At 36.0% G+C, this 22,239-nt stretch overlaps 1 protein-coding gene and 1 long non-coding RNA gene across 3 annotated transcripts in view; one reads left to right on the top strand and one right to left on the bottom strand.

The window, feature by feature from the left end:
- Window positions 1-22,239, top strand: part of ribc2 (RIB43A domain with coiled-coils 2) — a 31,471-nt gene that overhangs the window by 672 nt on the left and 8,560 nt on the right. The gene's annotated exons all lie outside the window — the stretch shown is intronic.
- On the bottom strand, window positions 428-19,358 carry LOC127535146 (uncharacterized). The gene is made up of 8 exons (XR_007943790.1): window positions 19,220-19,358; window positions 12,216-12,360; window positions 10,407-10,538; window positions 7,484-7,628; window positions 5,541-5,685; window positions 2,364-2,520; window positions 1,946-2,092; window positions 428-1,794 (listed from the first exon to the last, which is right to left on the bottom strand). It is a non-coding gene; the product is annotated as an uncharacterized LOC127535146 (long non-coding RNA).

The following is a 22,239-nucleotide window of genomic DNA, read 5'->3' on the forward strand; positions in this document are numbered from 1 at the left end:
TAAAAATATACAATTAACTCTTTAAAACAGAAAATACCATCAACAGCCAGAGAAAATCCACTGTGTACCAAAGATTTTAGGAATAAAAATTAGTCTGTGAATGATAAATATGAACAAACCTTTCTAGTATAAATCTAGTACAGACATAAACACAACTACAACAAGAGGTTTGCTGTTGAATTTCTGGTTCAGAGCAGAAGAAATAAGTTTATTTAGAGAAATGAGCTTCAAAACCCACTTTCTGCAGGTAAAAAAAAAAAATGTACGAGAAGATCATCCCAAATATTACTCCCATAGCAACAACTATTTTTTTGGCACGAGTTCTTTAAAGTTTTAAGTTAAAATATGCAAATGAGGCTCTATCTAATTAAAATATGCGCCAATATACATTCATTTCCAATATAATATCTAGTATAATACACATCCATTTGTAATCAAAGTTTTTATTGACTTTTCAGTTCAGAAACAATCACACCAACACAAAACAACCATTTACCAGCTAACGTTAACATTTAGATTGAATAATGACAGATGATAATAATAACTATGGAGCACTAATCAGGTCATATGAAATAAAATGTAGGAGGTGAGACCAAACCTGGTGGCATTTACCCCTACCATCATTACTACGCCAAGGAACCAAGTAGTTATGTGATGATTGGCATGCTTTTGTCTTTGAATCTGTCTGTCTGTCTGTGTGAAACATTACTCAAAAACTTTCAGGGGAAGTCAGAAATGACACAAGGACCACCTCATTAAATTTTCACAGTGATGCAGCTTATAGTCTGGATCCACGGCTTTGTTAAGGATGTCCCATTGTGAGATGTAGCTGCTGGCACGGTGCTGTAACCATGACAACAAGTGAGCGCTGTGTCAGTTACCTGCTGACGATCGCATGATTGCAATCCTACTAAAACTGACTGATTTATCAGTTGGAAATCATACAAGGAACAAATTCAATGAAACTGTGGGGTGTTTCTGAGTCCCATCAATCGTTTTCTTTCATCTTTACGTGACTTTTCAGACTTTTCGGCAGTGTCTTCGTCATGTCAAAAAAATGCTTCTCAGATAAGCACTTCCTGTGAATGTTGACAAAATAAGAGCCCGTAACATTAAAAATACAACTTCAGAAAAAAAAATAGCATGAAGGGAACAGTTGTTGTAACACAAGCAAAACAAAGTCTTGCCAAAAGTGATGTACTGATCAACAGACATTTATAAGAGTAATTTACACGCAGTTTGATAGCCATTCATAATGTGCACATGCATAACACATGCCTGTGGTCAGCACAAGGTCATTTTTTATTAAAGATTTCATCCGTTGGAAAATATGGATCAACTGAGCAGCTTTGGAGGAGTATTGCATTCTCTGAGTGCTTTTCTAGTTTAGTGTGTCGTTAAAAATGACATAATAGTTTAGTATGTCGTCCAAAATATGACAAAAAACGTCATAGTTTAGTATGTCATCAAAAATATGAAAAAAAAGTCATAGTTTAGTATGTCGTCCAAAATATGACAAAAAACGTCATAGTTTAGTATGTCGTCCGAAATATGACCAAAAACGTCATAGTTTAGTCTGACGTCCAAAAAGTTGACCAAATCCGTCATAGTTTAGTATGTCATCTGACAAGGATGAAACAACAGGGCTCCTGTATAGCTCAATGGGTTAAGCAGGCAAACCACTTATTGTGGCTGGTCTCCAACACAGTGACCCGGGATCGATTCCCGTTTGTGACATTTTGCTGCATCTCTTCTCACAATCTCCTGTCTCTCTGGCGCTCCTATCAAATAAAGCTGAAAAAAGAAACAATGGTCAAAAAAGATCATAGTTTAGTTTGACGTCCAAAATATGACCAAAAACCTCATAGTTTAGGATGTCGTCCAAAAATGGCCAAAAACTTCATAGTGTCGTATGTCATCTGACAACAGCCAAAAAACAAGGTACCTGTATAGTTCAATGGGTTAAGCAGGCGAGCCATGTATAGGGGCTGGTATCTGATGCAGCGGCTGGGGTTCGATTCCCGCTCGTGACCCCTTGCTGCATGTCTTCTCCCTATTTCTTGTCTCTCTCTTGCGCTCCTATCCAATAAAGCTGAAAAAAGAAACAATGGTCAAAAAACATCATAGTTTAGTATGTCGTCCAAATTATGACAAAAAAAGTCCTAGTATAGTATGTCGTCCAAAATATGACAAAAACGTCATAGTTTAGTATGTCGTCCAAAATATGACCAAAAACGTCATAGTTTAGTATGACATCCAAAATATGACCAAAAACGTCATAGTTCAGTATGTCGTCCAAAATGTCACAATAAAAACCGTCATACTTTAGTATGTCATCTGACAACAGTGAAACAACAGGGCACCTGTATAACTCAATGGGTTAAGCAGGTGAACCACGTATAGTGGCTGGTCTCCGACACAGCGGCCTGGGATCGATTCCCGCTCGTGACATTTTGCTGCATGTCTTCCCCCAACTCTTCTCACTATCTCCTGTCTCTCTGGTGCTCCTATCAAATAAAGCTGAAAAAAGAAACAATGGTCAAAAAAGATCATCGTTTAGTTTGACGTCCAAAATATGACCAAAAACGTCATAGTTTAGTATGTCGTCCAAAATGTGACAAAAATGTCATAGTTTAGTAAGACGTTCAAAATATGACCAAAAACGTCATAGTTTAGTATGACGTCCAAAATGTGACCAAAAACGTCATAGTTTAGTATGTCGTCCAAAATGTGACAAAAATGTCATAGTTTAGTAAGACGTTCAAAATATGACCAAAAACGTCATAGTTTAGTATGACGTCCAAAATGTGACCAAAAACGTCATAGTTTAGTATGTCGTCCAAAATGTGACAAAAACGTCATAGTTTAGTATGACGTCCAAAATGTGACAAAAACGTCATAGTTTAGTATGACGTCCAAAATATGACAAAAACGTCATAGTTTAGTATGTCGTCCAAAATGTGACCAAAAACGTCATAGTTTAGTATGACATCCAAAATGTGACAAAAACGTCATAGTTTAGTATGTCGTCCAAAATATGACAAAAACGTCATAGTTTAGTAAGACGTCCAAAATATGACCAAAAACGTCATAGTTTAGTATGACGTCCAAAATATGACAAAAACGTCATAGTTTAGTAAGACGTCCAAAATATGACCAAAAACGTCATAGTTTAGTATGACATCCAAAATATGACCAAAAACGTCATAGTTTAGTATGACATCCAAAATGTGACCAAAAACGTCATAGTTTAGTATGTCGCCCAAAATGTGACAAAAACGTCATAGTTTAGTAAGACGTCCAAAATATGACCAAAAACGTCATAGTTTATTAAGACGTCCAAAATATGACCAAAAACGTCATAGTTTAGTATGACATCCAAAATGTGACCAAAAACGTCATAGTTTAGTATGTCGCCCAAAATGTGACAAAAACGTCATAGTTTAGTATGTCGCCCAAAATGTGACAAAAACGTCATAGTTTAGTAAGACGTCCAAAATATGACCAAAAACGTCATAGTTTATTAAGACGTCCAAAATATGACCAAAAACGTCATAGTTTAGTATGACATCCAAAATGTGACCAAAAACATCATAGTTTAGTAAGACTTCCAAATATGACCAAAAACGTCATAGTTTAGTATGTCGCCCAAAATGTGACAAAAACGTCATAGTTTAGTAAGACTTCCAAAATATGACCAAAAACGTCATAGTTTAGTATGACATCCAAAATGTGACAAAAACGTCATAGTTCAGTATGTCGTCCAAAATGTCACAATAAAAACCGTCATACTTTAGTATGTCATCTGACAACAGTGAAACAACAGGGCACCTGTATAGCTCAATGGGTTAAGCATGAGAACCATGTATAGTGGCTGGTCTCCGACACAGCGGCCTGGGATCGATTCCTTCTCATGACAATTTGCTGCATCTCTCCTCACAATCTCCTGTCTCTCTGGCGCTCCTATCAAATGAAGCCGAAAAAAGAAACAATGGTCAAAAAAGATCATAGTTTAGTGTGACGTCCAAAATATGACCAAAAACGTCATAGTTTAGTATGTCGTCCAAAATGTGACAAAAACGTCATAGTTTAGTAAGACGTTCAAAATATGACCAAAAACGTCATAGTTTAGTATGACGTCCAAAATGTGACAAAAACGTCATAGTTTAGTATGTCGTCCAAAATGTGACAAAAACGTCATAGTTTAGTATGACGTCCAAAATATGACCAAAAACGTCATAGTTTAGTAAGACGCCCAAAATGTGACAAAAACGACATAGTTTCGTATGACGTCCAAAATATGACCAAAAACGTCATAGTTTAGTATGACGCCCAAAATGTGACAAAAACGACATAGTTTCGTATGACGTCCAAAATGTGACCAAAAACGTCATAGTTTAGTAAGACGTCCAAAATATGACCAAAAACGTCATAGTTTAGTATGTCGTCCAAAATGTGACAAAAACGTCATAGTTTAGTATGACGTCCAAAATGTGACAAAAACGTCATAGTTTAGTAAGACGTTCAAAATATGACCAAAAACGTCATAGTTTAGTATGACGCCCAAAATGTGACAAAAACGTCATAGTTTAGTATGACGTCCGAAAATGGACAAAAAATGTCATATTTTAGTAAGACATCCAAATTATGACCAAAAACGTCCAAAACATGACCAAAAACATCATAGTTTAGTATGTCGTCCAAAATGTGACAAAAATGTCATAGTTTAGTATGACGTCCAAAATGTGACCAAAAACGTCATAGTTCAGTATGTCGTCCAAAATGTGACCAAAAACGTCATAGTTTAGTATGTCGTCCAAAATGTGACAAAAACATCATAGTTTAGTATGACATCCAAAATGTGACAAAACATCCTAGTTTAGTATGTCGTCCAAAATGTGACAAAAACGTCATAGTTTAGTATGACGTCCGACAATGGACAAAAAATGTCATATTTTAGTAAGACATCCAAATTATGACCAAAAACGTCCAAAACATGACCAAAAACATCATAGTTTAGTATGTCGTCCAAAATGTGACAAAAATGTCATAGTTTAGTATGACGTCCAAAATGTGACCAAAAACGTCATAGTTTAGTATGTCGTCCAAAATGTGACAAAAACGTCATAGTTCAGTATGTCGTCCAAAATGTGACAAAAACGTCATAGTTTAGTATGTCGTCCAAAATGTGACAAAAACGTCATAGTTTAGTATGACGTCCAAAATATGACCAAAAACGTCATAGTTTAGTATGTCGTCCAAAATGTGACAAAAACGTCATAGTTTAGTATGACGTCCGAAAATGGACAAAAAATGTCATATTTTAGTAAGACATCCAAATTATGACCAAAAACGTCCAAAACATGACCAAAAACATCATAGTTTAGTATGACGTCCAAAATGTGACAAAAATGTCATAGTTTAGTATGACGTCCAAAATGTGACCAAAAACGTCATAGTTCAGTATGTCGTCCAAAATGTCACAATAAAAACCGTCATAGTTTAGTATGTCATCTGACAACGGTGAAACAACAGTGCACCTGTATTGCTCAATGGGTTAAGCAGGTGAACCACGTATAGTGGCTGGTCTCCGACACAGCGGCCCGGGATTGACTCCCGCTCGTGACATTTTGCTGCATGTCTTCTCACTGTCTGCTGTCTCTCTGGTGCTCCTATCAAATAAAGCTGAAAAAAGAAACAATGGTCAAAAAAGATCATAGTTTAGTTTGACGTCCAAAATATGACCAAAAACGTCATAGTTTAGTATGTCGTCCAAAATGTGACAAAAACGTCATAGTTTAGTAAGATGTTCAAATATGACCAAAAACGTCATAGTTTAGTATGTCGTCCAAAATGTGACAAAAACGTCATAGTTTAGTAAGATGTTCAAATATGACCAAAAACATCATAGTTTAGTATGTCGTCCAAAATGTGACAAAAATGTCATAGTTTAGTATGACGTCCAAAATGTGACCAAAAACGTCATAGTTCAGTATGTCGTCCAAAATGTGACAAAAACGTCATAGTTTAGTGTGACGTCCAAAATATGACCAAAAACGTCATAGTTTAGTATGTCGTCCAAAATGTGACAAAAACGTCATAGTTTAGTATGTCGTCCAAAATATGACCAAAAACGTCATAGTTTAGTATGTCGTCCAAAATGTGACAAAACGTCATAGTTTAGTATGACGTCCGAAAATGGACAAAAAATGTCATATTTTAGTAAGACATCCAAATTATGACCAAAAACGTCCAAAACATGACCAAAAACATCATAGTTTAGTATGTCGTCCAAAATGTGACAAAAACGTCATAGTTTAGTATGACGTCCGACAATGGACAAAAAATGTCATATTTTAGTAAGACATCCAAATTATGACCAAAAACGTCCAAAACATGACCAAAAACATCATAGTTTAGTATGTCGTCCAAAATGTGACAAAAACGTCATAGTTTAGTATGACGTCCGACAATGGACAAAAAATGTCATATTTTAGTAAGACATCCAAATTATGACCAAAAACGTCCAAAACATGACCAAAAACATCATAGTTTAGTATGTCGTCCAAAATGTGACAAAAATGTCATAGTTTAGTATGACGTCCAAAATGTGACCAAAAACGTCATAGTTCAGTATGTCGTCCAAAATGTGACCAAAAACGTCATAGTTTAGTATGTCGTCCAAAATGTGACAAAAATGTCATAGTTTAGTATGACGTCCAAAATGTGACCAAAAACGTCATAGTTCAGTATGTCGTCCAAAATGTGACAAAAACGTCATAGTTTCGTTTGACATCCAAAATGTGACAAAAACGTCATAGTTTAGTATGTCGTCCAAAATGTGACAAAAACGTCATGGTTTAGTATGACGTCCGACAATGGACAAAAAATGTCATATTTTAGTAAGACATCCAAATTATGACCAAAAACGTCCAAAACATGACCAAAAACATCATAGTTTAGTATGTCGTCCAAAATGTGACAAAAATGTCATAGTTTAGTATGGCGTCCAAAATGTGACCAAAAACGTCATAGTTCAGTATGACGTCCAAAATGTGACAAAAACGTCATAGTTCAGTATGTCGTCCAAAATGTGACAAAAACGTCATAGTTTAGTATGTCGTCCAAAATGTGACAAAAACGTCATAGTTTAGTATGACGTCCAAAATATGACCAAAAACGTCATAGTTTAGTATGTCGTCCAAAATGTGACAAAAACGTCATAGTTTAGTATGACGTCCGAAAATGGACAAAAAATGTCATATTTTAGTAAGACATCCAAATTATGACCAAAAACGTCCAAAACATGACCAAAAACATCATAGTTTAGTATGACGTCCAAAATGTGACAAAAATGTCATAGTTTAGTATGACGTCCAAAATGTGACCAAAAACGTCATAGTTCAGTATGTCGTCCAAAATGTCACAATAAAAACCGTCATAGTTTAGTATGTCATCTGACAACGGTGAAACAACAGTGCACCTGTATTGCTCAATGGGTTAAGCAGGTGAACCACGTATAGTGGCTGGTCTCCGACACAGCGGCCCGGGATTGACTCCCGCTCGTGACATTTTGCTGCATGTCTTCTCACTGTCTGCTGTCTCTCTGGTGCTCCTATCAAATAAAGCTGAAAAAAGAAACAATGGTCAAAAAAGATCATAGTTTAGTTTGACGTCCAAAATATGACCAAAAACGTCATAGTTTCGTATGTCGTCCAAAATGTGACAAAAACGTCATAGTTTAGTAAGATGTTCAAATATGACCAAAAACGTCATAGTTTAGTATGTCGTCCAAAATGTGACAAAAACGTCATAGTTTAGTAAGATGTTCAAATATGACCAAAAACATCATAGTTTAGTATGTCGTCCAAAATGTGACAAAAATGTCATAGTTTAGTATGACGTCCAAAATGTGACCAAAAACGTCATAGTTCAGTATGTCGTCCAAAATGTGACAAAAACGTCATAGTTTAGTATGTCGTCCAAAATGTGACAAAAACGTCATAGTTTAGTATGTCGTCCAAAATGTGACAAAAACGTCATAGTTTAGTATGTCATCCAAAATATGACAAAAACGTCATAGTTTAGTATGACGTCCAAAATATGACAAAAACGTCATAGTTTAGTATGTCGTCCAAAATGTGACCAAAAACGTCATAGTTTAGTATGACATCCAAAATGTGACAAAAACGTCATAGTTTAGTATGTCGTCCAAAATATGACAAAAACGTCATAGTTTAGTATGACATCCAAAATATGACCAAAAACGTCATAGTTTAGTATGACATCCAAAATGTGACCAAAAACGTCATAGTTTAGTATGTTGTCCAAAATGTGACAAAAACGTCATAGTTTAGTATGTCATCCAAAATATGACAAAAACGTCATAGTTTAGTATGACGTCCAAAATATGACAAAAACGTCATAGTTTAGTATGTCGTCCAAAATATGACCAAAAACGTCATAGTTTAGTATGACGTCCAAAATATGACAAAAACGTCATAGTTTAGTAAGACGTCCAAAATATGACCAAAAACGTCATAGTTTAGTATGACATCCAAAATATGACCAAAAACGTCATAGTTTAGTATGACATCCAAAATGTGACCAAAAACGTCATAGTTTAGTATGTCGCCCAAAATGTGACAAAAACGTCATAGTTTAGTAAGACGTCCAAAATATGACCAAAAACGTCATAGTTTATTAAGACGTCCAAAATATGACCAAAAACGTCATAGTTTAGTATGACATCCAAAATGTGACCAAAAACGTCATAGTTTAGTAAGACTTCCAAAATATGACCAAAAACGTCATAGTTTAGTATGTCGCCCAAAATGTGACAAAAACGTCATAGTTTAGTAAGACTTCCAAAATATGACCAAAAACGTCATAGTTTAGTATGACATCCAAAATGTGACAAAAACGTCATAGTTCAGTATGTCGTCCAAAATGTCACAATAAAAACCGTCATACTTTAGTATGTCATCTGACAACAGTGAAACAACAGGGCACCTGTATAGCTCAATGGGTTAAGCAGGAGAACCATGTATAGTGGCTGGTCTCCGACACAGCGGCTTGGGATCGATTCCTTCTCATGACAATTTGCTGCATCTCTCCTCACAATCTCCTGTCTCTCTGGCGCTCCTATCAAATGAAGCCGAAAAAAGAAACAATGGTCAAAAATGATCATAGTTTAGTGTGACGTCCAAAATATGACCAAAAACGTCATAGTTTAGTATGTCGTCCAAAATGTGACAAAAACGTCATAGTTTAGTAAGACGTTCAAAATATGACCAAAAACGTCATAGTTTAGTATGACGTCCAAAATGTGACAAAAACGTCATAGTTTAGTATGTCGTCCAAAATGTGACAAAAACGTCATAGTTTAGTATGACGTCCAAAATATGACCAAAAACGTCATAGTTTAGTAAGACGCCCAAAATGTGACAAAAACGACATAGTTTCGTATGACGTCCAAAATATGACCAAAAACGTCATAGTTTAGTATGTCGTCCAAAATGTGACAAAAACGTCATAGTTTAGTATGACGTCCAAAATGTGACAAAAACGTCATAGTTTAGTATGACGTCCAAAATATGACCAAAAACGTCATAGTTTAGTAAGACGCCCAAAATGTGACAAAAACGTCATAGTTTAGTATGACGTCCAAAATGTGACAAAAACGTCATAGTTTAGTATGTCGTCCAAAATGTGACAAAAACGTCATAGTTTAGTATGACGTCCAAAATATGACCAAAAACGTCATAGTTTAGTAAGACGCCCAAAATGTGACAAAAACGACATAGTTTCGTATGACGTCCAAAATGTGACAAAAACGTCATAGTTTAGTATGACGTCCAAAATGTGACAAAACGTCATAGTTTAGTAAGACGTCCAAAATATGACCAAAAACGTCATAGTTTAGTATGACGCCCAAAATGTGACAAAAACGACATAGTTTCGTATGACGTCCAAAATGTGACAAAAACGTCATAGTTTAGTATGACGTCCAAAATGTGACAAAAACGTCATAGTTTAGTAAGACGTTCAAAATATGACCAAAAACGTCATAGTTTAGTATGACGCCCAAAATGTGACAAAAACGTCATAGTTTAGTATGACGTCCGAAAATGGACAAAAAATGTCATATTTTAGTAAGACATCCAAATTATGACCAAAAACGTCCAAAACATGACCAAAAACATCATAGTTTAGTATGTCGTCCAAAATGTGACAAAAATGTCATAGTTTAGTATGACGTCCAAAATGTGACCAAAAACGTCATAGTTCAGTATGTCGTCCAAAATGTGACAAAAACGTCATAGTTCAGTATGTCGTCCAAAATGTCACAATAAAAACCGTCATACTTTAGTATGTCATCTGACAACAGTGAAACAACAGGGCACCTGTATAGCTCAATGGGTTAAGCAGGAGAACCATGTATAGTGGCTGGTCTCCGACACAGCGGCCTGGGATCGATTCCTTCTCATGACAATTTGCTGCATCTCTCCTCACAATCTCCTGTCTCTCTGGCGCTCCTATCAAATGAAGCCGAAAAAAGAAACAATGGTCAAAAATGATCATAGTTTAGTGTGACGTCCAAAATATGACCAAAAACGTCATAGTTTAGTATGTCGTCCAAAATGTGACAAAAACGTCATAGTTTAGTAAGACGTTCAAAATATGACCAAAAACGTCATAGTTTAGTATGACGTCCAAAATGTGACAAAAACGTCATAGTTTAGTATGTCGTCCAAAATGTGACAAAAACGTCATAGTTTAGTATGACGTCCAAAATATGACCAAAAACGTCATAGTTTAGTAAGACGCCCAAAATGTGACAAAAACGACATAGTTTCGTATGACGTCCAAAATATGACCAAAAACGTCATAGTTTAGTATGACGCCCAAAATGTGACAAAAACGACATAGTTTCGTATGACGTCCAAAATGTGACCAAAAACGTCATAGTTTAGTAAGACGTCCAAAATATGACCAAAAACGTCATAGTTTAGTATGTCGTCCAAAATGTGACAAAAACGTCATAGTTTAGTATGACGTCCAAAATGTGACAAAAACGTCATAGTTTAGTAAGACGTTCAAAATATGACCAAAAACGTCATAGTTTAGTATGACGCCCAAAATGTGACAAAAACGTCATAGTTTAGTATGACGTCCGAAAATGGACAAAAAATGTCATATTTTAGTAAGACATCCAAATTATGACCAAAAACGTCCAAAACATGACCAAAAACATCATAGTTTAGTATGTCGTCCAAAATGTGACAAAAATGTCATAGTTTAGTATGACGTCCAAAATGTGACCAAAAACGTCATAGTTCAGTATGTCGTCCAAAATGTGACCAAAAACGTCATAGTTTAGTATGTCGTCCAAAATGTGACAAAAACGTCATAGTTTAGTATGACATCCAAAATGTGACAAAAACGTCATAGTTTAGTATGTCGTCCAAAATGTGACAAAAACGTCATAGTTTAGTATGACGTCCGAAAATGGACAAAAAATGTCATATTTTAGTAAGACATCCAAATTATGACCAAAAACGTCCAAAACATGACCAAAAACATCCTAGTTTAGTATGTCGTCCAAAATGTGACAAAAACGTCATAGTTTAGTATGACGTCCGACAATGGACAAAAAATGTCATATTTTAGTAAGACATCCAAATTATGACCAAAAACGTCCAAAACATGACCAAAAACATCATAGTTTAGTATGTCGTCCAAAATGTGACAAAAATGTCATAGTTTAGTATGACGTCCAAAATGTGACCAAAAACGTCATAGTTCAGTATGTCGTCCAAAATGTGACAAAAACGTCATAGTTTAGTATGTCGTCCAAAATGTGACAAAAACGTCATAGTTTAGTATGACGTCCAAAATATGACCAAAAACGTCATAGTTTAGTATGTCGTCCAAAATGTGACAAAAACGTCATAGTTTAGTATGACGTCCGAAAATGGACAAAAAATGTCATATTTTAGTAAGACATCCAAATTATGACCAAAAACGTCCAAAACATGACCAAAAACATCATAGTTTAGTATGACGTCCAAAATGTGACAAAAATGTCATAGTTTAGTATGACGTCCAAAATGTGACCAAAAACGTCATAGTTCAGTATGTCGTCCAAAATGTCACAATAAAAACCGTCATAGTTTAGTATGTCATCTGACAACGGTGAAACAACAGTGCACCTGTATTGCTCAATGGGTTAAGCAGGTGAACCACGTATAGTGGCTGGTCTCCGACACAGCGGCCCGGGATTGACTCCCGCTCGTGACATTTTGCTGCATGTCTTCTCACTGTCTGCTGTCTCTCTGGTGCTCCTATCAAATAAAGCTGAAAAAAGAAACAATGGTCAAAAAAGATCATAGTTTAGTTTGACGTCCAAAATATGACCAAAAACGTCATAGTTTAGTATGTCGTCCAAAATGTGACAAAAACGTCATAGTTTAGTAAGATGTTCAAATATGACCAAAAACGTCATAGTTTAGTATGTCGTCCAAAATGTGACAAAAACGTCGTAGTTTAGTAAGATGTTCAAATATGACCAAAAACATCATAGTTTAGTATGTCGTCCAAAATGTGACAAAAATGTCATAGTTTAGTATGACGTCCAAAATGTGACCAAAAACGTCATAGTTCAGTATGTCGTCCAAAATGTGACAAAAACGTCATAGTTTAGTGTGACGTCCAAAATATGACCAAAAACGTCATAGTTTAGTATGTCGTCCAAAATGTGACAAAAACGTCATAGTTTAGTAAGACGTTCAAAATATGACCAAAAACGTCATAGTTTAGTATGACGTCCAAAATGTGACAAAAACGTCATAGTTTAGTATGTCGTCCAAAATGTGACAAAAACGTCATAGTTTAGTATGACGTCCAAAATATGACCAAAAACGTCATAGTTTAGTAAGACGCCCAAAATGTGACAAAAACGACATAGTTTCGTATGACGTCCAAAATATGACCAAAAACGTCATAGTTTAGTATGACGTCCAAAATATGACCAAAAACGTCATAGTTTAGTATGACGCCCAAAATGTGACAAAAACGACATAGTTTCGTATGACGTCCAAAATGTGACCAAAAACGTCATAGTTTAGTAAGACGTCCAAAATATGACCAAAAACGTCATAGTTTAGTATGACGTTCAAAATATGACCAAAAACGTCATAGTTTAGTATGACGCCCAAAATGTGACAAAAACGTCATAGTTTAGTATGACGTCCGAAAATGGACAAAAAATGTCATATTTTAGTAAGACATCCAAATTATGACCAAAAACGTCCAAAACATGACCAAAAACATCATAGTTTAGTATGTCGTCCAAAATGTGACAAAAACGTCATAGTTTAGTATGTCGTCCAAAATGTGACCAAAAACGTCATAGTTCAGTATGTCGTCCAAAATGTGACCAAAAACGTCATAGTTTAGTATGTCGTCCAAAATGTGACAAAAATGTCATAGTTTAGTATGACGTCCAAAATGTGACCAAAAACGTCATAGTTCAGTATGTCGTCCAAAATGTGACAAAAACGTCATAGTTTAGTATGACATCCAAAATGTGACAAAAACGTCATAGTTTAGTATGTCGTCCAAAATGTGACAAAAACGTCATAGTTTAGTATGACGTCCGAAAATGGACAAAAAATGTCATATTTTAGTAAGACATCCAAATTATGACCAAAAACGTCCAAAACATGACCAAAAACATCATAGTTTAGTATGTCGTCCAAAATGTGACAAAAACGTCATAGTTTAGTATGACGTCCGACAATGGACAAAAAATGTCATATTTTAGTAAGACATCCAAATTATGACCAAAAACGTCCAAAACATGACCAAAAACATCATAGTTTAGTATGTCGTCCAAAATGTGACAAAAACGTCATAGTTTAGTATGACGTCCGACAATGGACAAAAAATGTCATATTTTAGTAAGACATCCAAATTATGACCAAAAACGTCCAAAACATGACCAAAAACATCATAGTTTAGTATGTCGTCCAAAATGTGACAAAAATGTCATAGTTTAGTATGACGTCCAAAATGTGACCAAAAACGTCATAGTTCAGTATGTCGTCCAAAATGTGACCAAAAACGTCATAGTTTAGTATGTCGTCCAAAATGTGACAAAAATGTCATAGTTTAGTATGACGTCCAAAATGTGACCAAAAACGTCATAGTTCAGTATGTCGTCCAAAATGTGACAAAAACGTCATAGTTTAGTATGACATCCAAAATGTGACAAAAACGTCATAGTTTAGTATGTCGTCCAAAATGTGACAAAAACGTCATAGTTTAGTATGACGTCCGACAATGGACAAAAAATGTCATATTTTAGTAAGACATCCAAATTATGACCAAAAACGTCCAAAACATGACCAAAAACATCATAGTTTAGTATGTCGTCCAAAATGTGACAAAAATGTCATAGTTTAGTATGGCGTCCAAAATGTGACCAAAAACGTCATAGTTCAGTATGACGTCCAAAATGTGACAAAAACGTCATAGTTCAGTATGTCGTCCAAAATGTGACAAAAACGTCATAGTTTAGTATGTCGTCCAAAATGTGACAAAAACGTCATAGTTTAGTATGACGTCCAAAATATGACCAAAAACGTCATAGTTTAGTATGTCGTCCAAAATGTGACAAAAACGTCATAGTTTAGTATGACGTCCGAAAATGGACAAAAAATGTCATATTTTAGTAAGACATCCAAATTATGACCAAAAACGTCCAAAACATGACCAAAAACATCATAGTTTAGTATGACGTCCAAAATGTGACAAAAATGTCATAGTTTAGTATGACGTCCAAAATGTGACCAAAAACGTCATAGTTCAGTATGTCGTCCAAAATGTCACAATAAAAACCGTCATAGTTTAGTATGTCATCTGACAACGGTGAAACAACAGTGCACCTGTATTGCTCAATGGGTTAAGCAGGTGAACCACGTATAGTGGCTGGTCTCCGACACAGCGGCCCGGGATTGACTCCCGCTCGTGACATTTTGCTGCATGTCTTCTCACTTTCAATTCAATTCAATTTTATTTATATAGCGTCAATTACAGTCAAATCGTCTCAAGACGCTTTACAGAACCCATATGCCTGACCCCCAGAGCAAGCCCAAAGGCGACAGTGGCAAGGAAAAACACCCTTTTAACAGGGAAGAAACCTCGAGCAGAACCCGGCTCTAAATAGGGGGGACCCATCTGCCTGCTGGCCGGGCGGGTTGAGAAGGACAGAAGAGGGCAAGGGGGAGGGATGGGAGAGGAAAACACAACACACATTTGAATACATGCATGACAGGATATGTGACACAGACAAAGTATAAGCTAACATTGAAAACTGACTCATAGTTTACTCTTATGATGTACGGCTCTGACATTAAACATACTCCATATATAGCTAGCAGTAAAATTCAAACAGTATGTAAGTTAGCATAACAGTATATTGAAGGCGATGCAGAGTTGACTCGTGGAAAAAGGGAATTGGAAGCAGAGGGCTGGTGGAAGGTCAGTAGCAGCATCCCACAGTGGACATGGTGGAGACTGGACCAGCTGGTGGAACATCGACCGCAGATCTGAAGCATCCAGCTCTGGGACCAGGGACACTCGGAGAAATAGCACAGGGGGAAACAGAGTGAATGTACTGCAATAACGGTATACATATTAAATGTAAAGGTAGATAGAGAAGGGCTCAGTGCGTCAAGAAAAGTCCCCCAGCAGCCTAGGCCTATAGCAGCATGACTAGAGGCAGAACGAAGGGACGACCAAGAGGGGGTCAGCTGTACAATGAAGACACAAGCCGAACCTCTGTGGGTCACCCAGTCAGCCCCAACTATAAGATTTGTCAAAAAGGAACGCTTTAAGCCTGGTCTTAAAAATAGAGAGGGTGTCTGCCTCCCGAACCCAAACTGGGAGCAGGTTCCACAGGAGAGGCGCCTGATAACTGAAGGCTCTGCCTCCCATTCTACTTTTAGAAATTCTAGGAACAACAAGTAAGCCTGCAGTTTGAGAGCGAAGAGTTCTACTAGGATAATAAGGTACTATCAGATCTTTAAGATATGATGGAGATTGGTTATTAAGAGCTTTATATGTCAGAAGAAGGATTTTAAATTCTATTCTGGATTTAACAGGAAGCCAGTGAAGAGAAGCAAGTATAGGGGAAATATGATCTCTTTTGCTAACTCCTGTCAGTACTCTCGCAGCAGCGTTTTGGATCAACTGTAGATGTTTGAGAGAGCTATTTGGACAACCCGATAATAAGGAATTGCAATAGTCAAGCCTGGAAGTAACAAAAGCATGAACTAATTTTTCTGCATCACTCTGAGACAGAATGTTCCTGATTTTTACAATATTACGCAGGTGAAAAAAGGAAGTCCTACAGACTTGCTTTATGTGTGAGTTAAAGGACATGTTCTGGTCAAAAATAACTCCAAGATTCCTCACAGTAGTACTGGAGGCCAATGTGATGCCATCCAGAGTAACTATTTGCTTTGAAAGCGAGTTTCTAAGATGTTTGGGGCCAAATACAATGACTTCAGTTTTGTCTGAATTTAGCAGTAGGAAGTTAAAAGTCATCCAGGTTTTAATGTCCTTAAGACAATCTTGCAGTCTAGCTAACTGATCAGTTTCATCTGGCTTCATAGATAAATACAATTGTGTGTCATCTGCATAACAATGGAAGTTAATACAATGCTTCCTAATAATATTGCCTAAAGGAAGCATGTATAATGTGAAAAGTATCGGTCCTAAGACAGAACCCTGAGGAACTCCGTGATTAACTTTAGTCTGCTCAGAAGAGTTATTGTTGACATGCACAAACTGGAACCTATCTGATAAGTAGGATTTAAACCAATCCAGTGCTGTCCCTTTAATGCCAATTGAATATTCTAGACGCTGTAATAAAATGTTGTGGTCGATTGTGTCAAACGCTGCACTAAGATCTAACAAAACAAGTATAGAGACTAGTCCATTATCTGATGCTATGAGAAGGTCATTAGTAACTTTCACTAGAGCTGTTTCTGTGCTATGATGCACTCTGAAGCCTGACTGAAACATTTCAAACAAATTATTCCTCTGTAGGTGTTCACACAATTGATTTGCAACTGTTCTTTCCAGAATTTTAGAGAGAAATGGTAGGTTGGATATCGGTCTATAGTTAGCTAACACATCTGGATCTAAAGTGGGCTTTTTAAGCAAAGGTTTGATGACAGCAACCTTAAAAGCCTGTGGTACATAGCCTGTTACTAGAGAGAGATTAATCAGATCTAACATTGAAGAATTAATTAAAGGTAAAATCTCCTTGAAGAGTCTAGTTGGGATAGGATCTAAAAGACATGTTGATGGTTTGGATGTAGAAACTGTTGAAATTAGTTCAGAGAGACATATAGGAGTGAAGAATTCTAAAGATTCATCAGGTCTAACAGCCAATTCAAAAGCATCTGTGACATTTGTAGGAAGGGCCAGATTAATTTTATCTCTAATCAGAACTATTTTATGCGTAAAGAAGCTCATGAAGTCGTTACTGGTTAAAACTAAAGGAATACAAGGTTCAACAGAGCTCTGACTCTTTGTCAGCCTGGCTACAGTGCTAAAGAGAAACCTAGGGTTGTTCTTGTTCTCATCTATTAAAGATGAATAATAAGTTGTCCTGGCATTATGAAGAGCTTTTTTATAGATTACTAGACTATTTTTCCAAGCCACATACACTACCTCTGAATTAGTGGAATACCACTTTCTTTCCAGCTTTCGGGATGCCTGCTTTAAAGTCCGCAGCTGGGAATTATACCAAGGAGCAAGTCTTCTCTGAGATATAACTTTCTTTTTTACAGGTGCAACACTATCAAGAGTTGTACGCAGTGAGGCTGAAGCATTATTAACATAATAATCCACTTCTGTGGGGGTAAAATAATAATATTTGCCTTCTGATTTATCAGTAAATGTTGCTGAAGTAAACAGTGAGGGTATTATTTCCTTAAATTTAGATACTGAATTGTCAGACAAACACCTACTGTAATGATATTTGTTCTCAGCTGCTAAACAATCCTTTACTTTAAATTGAAATGTTATCATAAAATGGTCAGAAAGAAGAGGGTTCTGGGGAAATACTGTTAACTCTTCAATTTCTAAGCCATAAGTCAGGACAAGGTCAAGAGTGTGATTAAAACTATGAGTTGGTTTATTTACATGTTGAGAAAACCCAATTGAGTCTAATAATGAATTAAAAGCTGTTGTAAGGCTGTCGCTGTCTATGTCAACATGAATGTTAAAGTCACCCACAATAATAACTTTGTCTGAACTGAGCACTAATTCAGATAAAAAGTCTGAGAATTGAGATAAAAACTCAGAATAAGGAGCAGGAGGACGATATATAACAACAAATAAAACTGGTTTCTGAGCTTTCAAATTTGGATGAGAGAGACTAAGAGGGAGATTTTCAAATGAGCTGTAATCAGGTTTAGGCCTCTGGTTCAATTTTAAACTAGAATGGTAGATTGCTGCTACTCCTCCTCCTCGGCCTGTGATTCGAGGAATATGACAGTTAATATGACTAGGGGGAGTTGATTCGTTTAGGCTAACAAATTCTTCCTGCTGCAACCAGGTTTCAGTCAAACAGAACAAATCACTGTCTGCTGTCTCTCTGGTGCTCCTATCAAATAAAGCTGAAAAAAGAAACAATGGTCAAAAAAGATCATAGTTTAGTTTGACGTCCAAAATATGACCAAAAACGTCATAGTTTAGTATGTCGTCCAAAATGTGACAAAAACGTCATAGTTTAGTAAGATGTTCAAATATGACCAAAAACATCATAGTTTAGTATGTCGTCCAAAATGTGACAAAAATGTCATAGTTTAGTATGACGTCCAAAATGTGACAAAAACGTCATAGTTTAGTATGACGTCCAAAATATGACCAAAAACGTCATAGTTTAGTATGTCGTCCAAAATGTGACAAAAACGTCATAGTTTAGTATGACGTCCGAAAATGGACAAAAAATGTCATATTTTAGTAAGACATCCAAATTATGACCAAAAACGTCCAAAACATGACCAAAAACATCATAGTTTAGTATGACGTCCAAAATGTGACAAAAATGTCATAGTTTAGTATGTCGTCCAAAATGTCACAATAAAAACCGTCATAGTTTAGTATGTCATCTGACAACGGTGAAACAACAGTGCACCTGTATTGCTCAATGGGTTAAGCAGGTGAACCACGTATAGTGGCTGGTCTCCGACACAGCGGCCCGGGATTGACTCCCGCTCGTGACATTTTGCTGCATGTCTTCTCACTGTCTGCTGTCTCTCTGGTGCTCCTATCAAATAAAGCTGAAAAATGAAACAATGGTCAAAAAAGATCATAGTTTAGTATGACGCCCAAAATGTGACAAAAACGACATAGTTTCGTATGACGTCCAAAATATGACCAAAAACATCATAGTTTAGTATGCCATCCAAAATGTGACCAAAAACATCATAGTTTAGTAAGACGTTCAAAATATGACCAAAAATGTCATAGTTTAGTATGATGCCCAAAATGTGACAAAAATGACATAGTTTCGTATGACGTCCAAAATATGACCAAAAACGTCATAGTTTAGTATGTCGTCCAAAATGTGACAAAAACGTCATAGTTTAGTATGACGTCCAAAATATGACAAAAACGTCATAGTTTAGTATGACGTCCAAAATGTGACAAAAACGTCATAGTTTAGTATGACGTCCGAAAATGGACAAAAAATGTCATATTTTAGTAAGACATCCAAATTATGACCAAAAACGTCCAAAACATGACCAAAAACATCATAGTTTAGTATGTCGTCCAAAATGTGACAAAAATGTCATAGTTTGGTATGACGTCCAAAATGTCACAATAAAAACCGTCATACTTTAGTATGTCATCTGACAACAGTGAAACAACAGGGCACCTGTATAGCGCAATGGGTTAAGCAGGTGAACCACGTATAGTGGCTGGTCTCTGACACAGCGGCCCGGGATCGATTCCCGCTTGTGACATTTTGCTGCATGTCTTCCCCCAACTCTTCTCACTATCTCCTGTCCCTCTGGTGCTCCTATCAAATAAAGCTGAAAAAAGAAACAATGGTCAAAAAAGATCATAGTTTAGTTTGACGTCCAAAATATGACCAAAAACGTCATAGTTTAGTATGTCGTCCAAAATGTGACAAAAACGTCATAGTTTAGTAAGACGTTCAAAATATGACCAAAAACGTCATAGTTTAGTATGACGCCCAAAATGTGACAAAAACGACATAGTTTTGTATGACGTCCAAAATATGACCAAAAGCGTCATAGTTTAGTATGACGTCCAAAATATGACCAAAAACGTCATAGTTTAGTATGACGTCCAAAATATGACCAAAAACGACATAGTTTAGTATGTCGTCCAAAATGTGACAAAAACGTCATAGTTTAGTTTGTTGTCCAAAATATGACCAAAAACGTCATAGTTTAGTATGTCGTCCAAAATATGACCAAAAACGTCACAGTTTAGTATGTCGTCCAAAATGTGACAAAAACGTCATAGTTTAGTGTGTCATCCAAAATATGACCAAAAACATCATAGTTTAGTATGTCGTCCAAAATGTGACAAGAACGTCATAGTTTAGTATGTCGTTCAAAATATGACCAAAAACGTCATAGTTTACTATGACGTCCAAAATATGACCAAAAACGTCATAGTTTAGTATGTCGTCCAAAATGTGACAAAAACGTCATAGTTTAGTAAGACGTTCAAAATATGACCAAAAACGTCATAGTTTAGTATGACGCCCAAAATGTGACAAAAACGACATAGTTTTGTATGACGTCCAAAATATGACCAAAAACGTCATAGTTTAGTATGACGTCCAAAATATGACCAAAAACGACATAGTTTAGTATGACGTCCAAAATGTGACAAAAACGTCATAGTTTAGTATGACGTCCAAAATATGACAAAAACGTCATAGTTTAGTATGACGTCCAAAATATGACAAAAACGTCATAGTTTAGTATGACGTCCAAAATGTGACAAAAACGTCATAGTTTAGTTTGTTGTCCAAAATATGACCAAAAACGTCATAGTTTAGTATGTCGTCCAAAATATGACCAAAAACGTCACAGTTTAGTATGTCGTCCAAAATGTGACAAAAACGTCATAGTTTAGTGTGTCATCCAAAACATGACCAAAAACATCATAGTTTAGTATGTCGTCCAAAATGTGACAAAAACGTCATAGTTTAGTATGTCGTTCAAAATATGACCAAAAACGTCATAGTTTACTATGACGTCCAAAATATGACCAAAAACGTCATAGTTTAGTATGTCGTCCAAAATGTGACAAAAACGTCATAGTTTAGTAAGACGTTCAAAATATGACCAAAAACGTCATAGTTTAGTATGACGCCCAAAATGTGACAAAAACGACATAGTTTTGTATGACGTCCAAAATATGACCAAAAGCGTCATAGTTTAGTATGACGTCCAAAATATGACCAAAAACGTCATAGTTTAGTATGACGTCCAAAATATGACCAAAAACGACATAGTTTAGTATGACGTCCAAAATGTGACAAAAACGTCATAGTTTAGTATGACGTCCAAAATATGACAAAAACGTCATAGTTTAGTATGTCGTCCAAAATGTGACAAAAACGTCATAGTTTAGTAAGACGTTCAAAATATGACCAAAAACGTCATAGTTTAGTATGACGTCCAAAATATGACCAAAAACGACATAGTTTAGTATGACGTCCAAAATGTGACAAAAACGTCATAGTTTAGTATGACGTCCAAAATATGACAAAAACGTCATAGTTTAGTATGACGTCCAAAATATGACAAAAACGTCATAGTTTAGTATGACGTCCAAAATATGACAAAAACGTCATAGTTTAGTATGACGTCCAAAATGTGACAAAAACGTCATAGTTTAGTCTGTTGTCCAAAATATGACCAAAAACGTCACAGTTTAGTATGTCGTCCAAAATGTGACAAAAACGTCATAGTTTAGTGTGTCATCCAAAATATGACCAAAAACATCATAGTTTAGTATGTCGTCCAAAATGTGACAAAAACGTCATAGTTTAGTATGTCGTTCAAAATATGACCAAAAACGTCATAGTTTACTATGACGTCCAAAATATGACCAAAAACGTCATAGTTTAGTATGTCGTCCAAAATGTGACAAAAACGTCATAGTTTA

Source organism: Acanthochromis polyacanthus, chromosome 8 (assembly GCF_021347895.1).
Source record: "Acanthochromis polyacanthus isolate Apoly-LR-REF ecotype Palm Island chromosome 8, KAUST_Apoly_ChrSc, whole genome shotgun sequence".
Classification (NCBI taxonomy): Eukaryota; Metazoa; Chordata; class Actinopteri; family Pomacentridae; genus Acanthochromis; species Acanthochromis polyacanthus.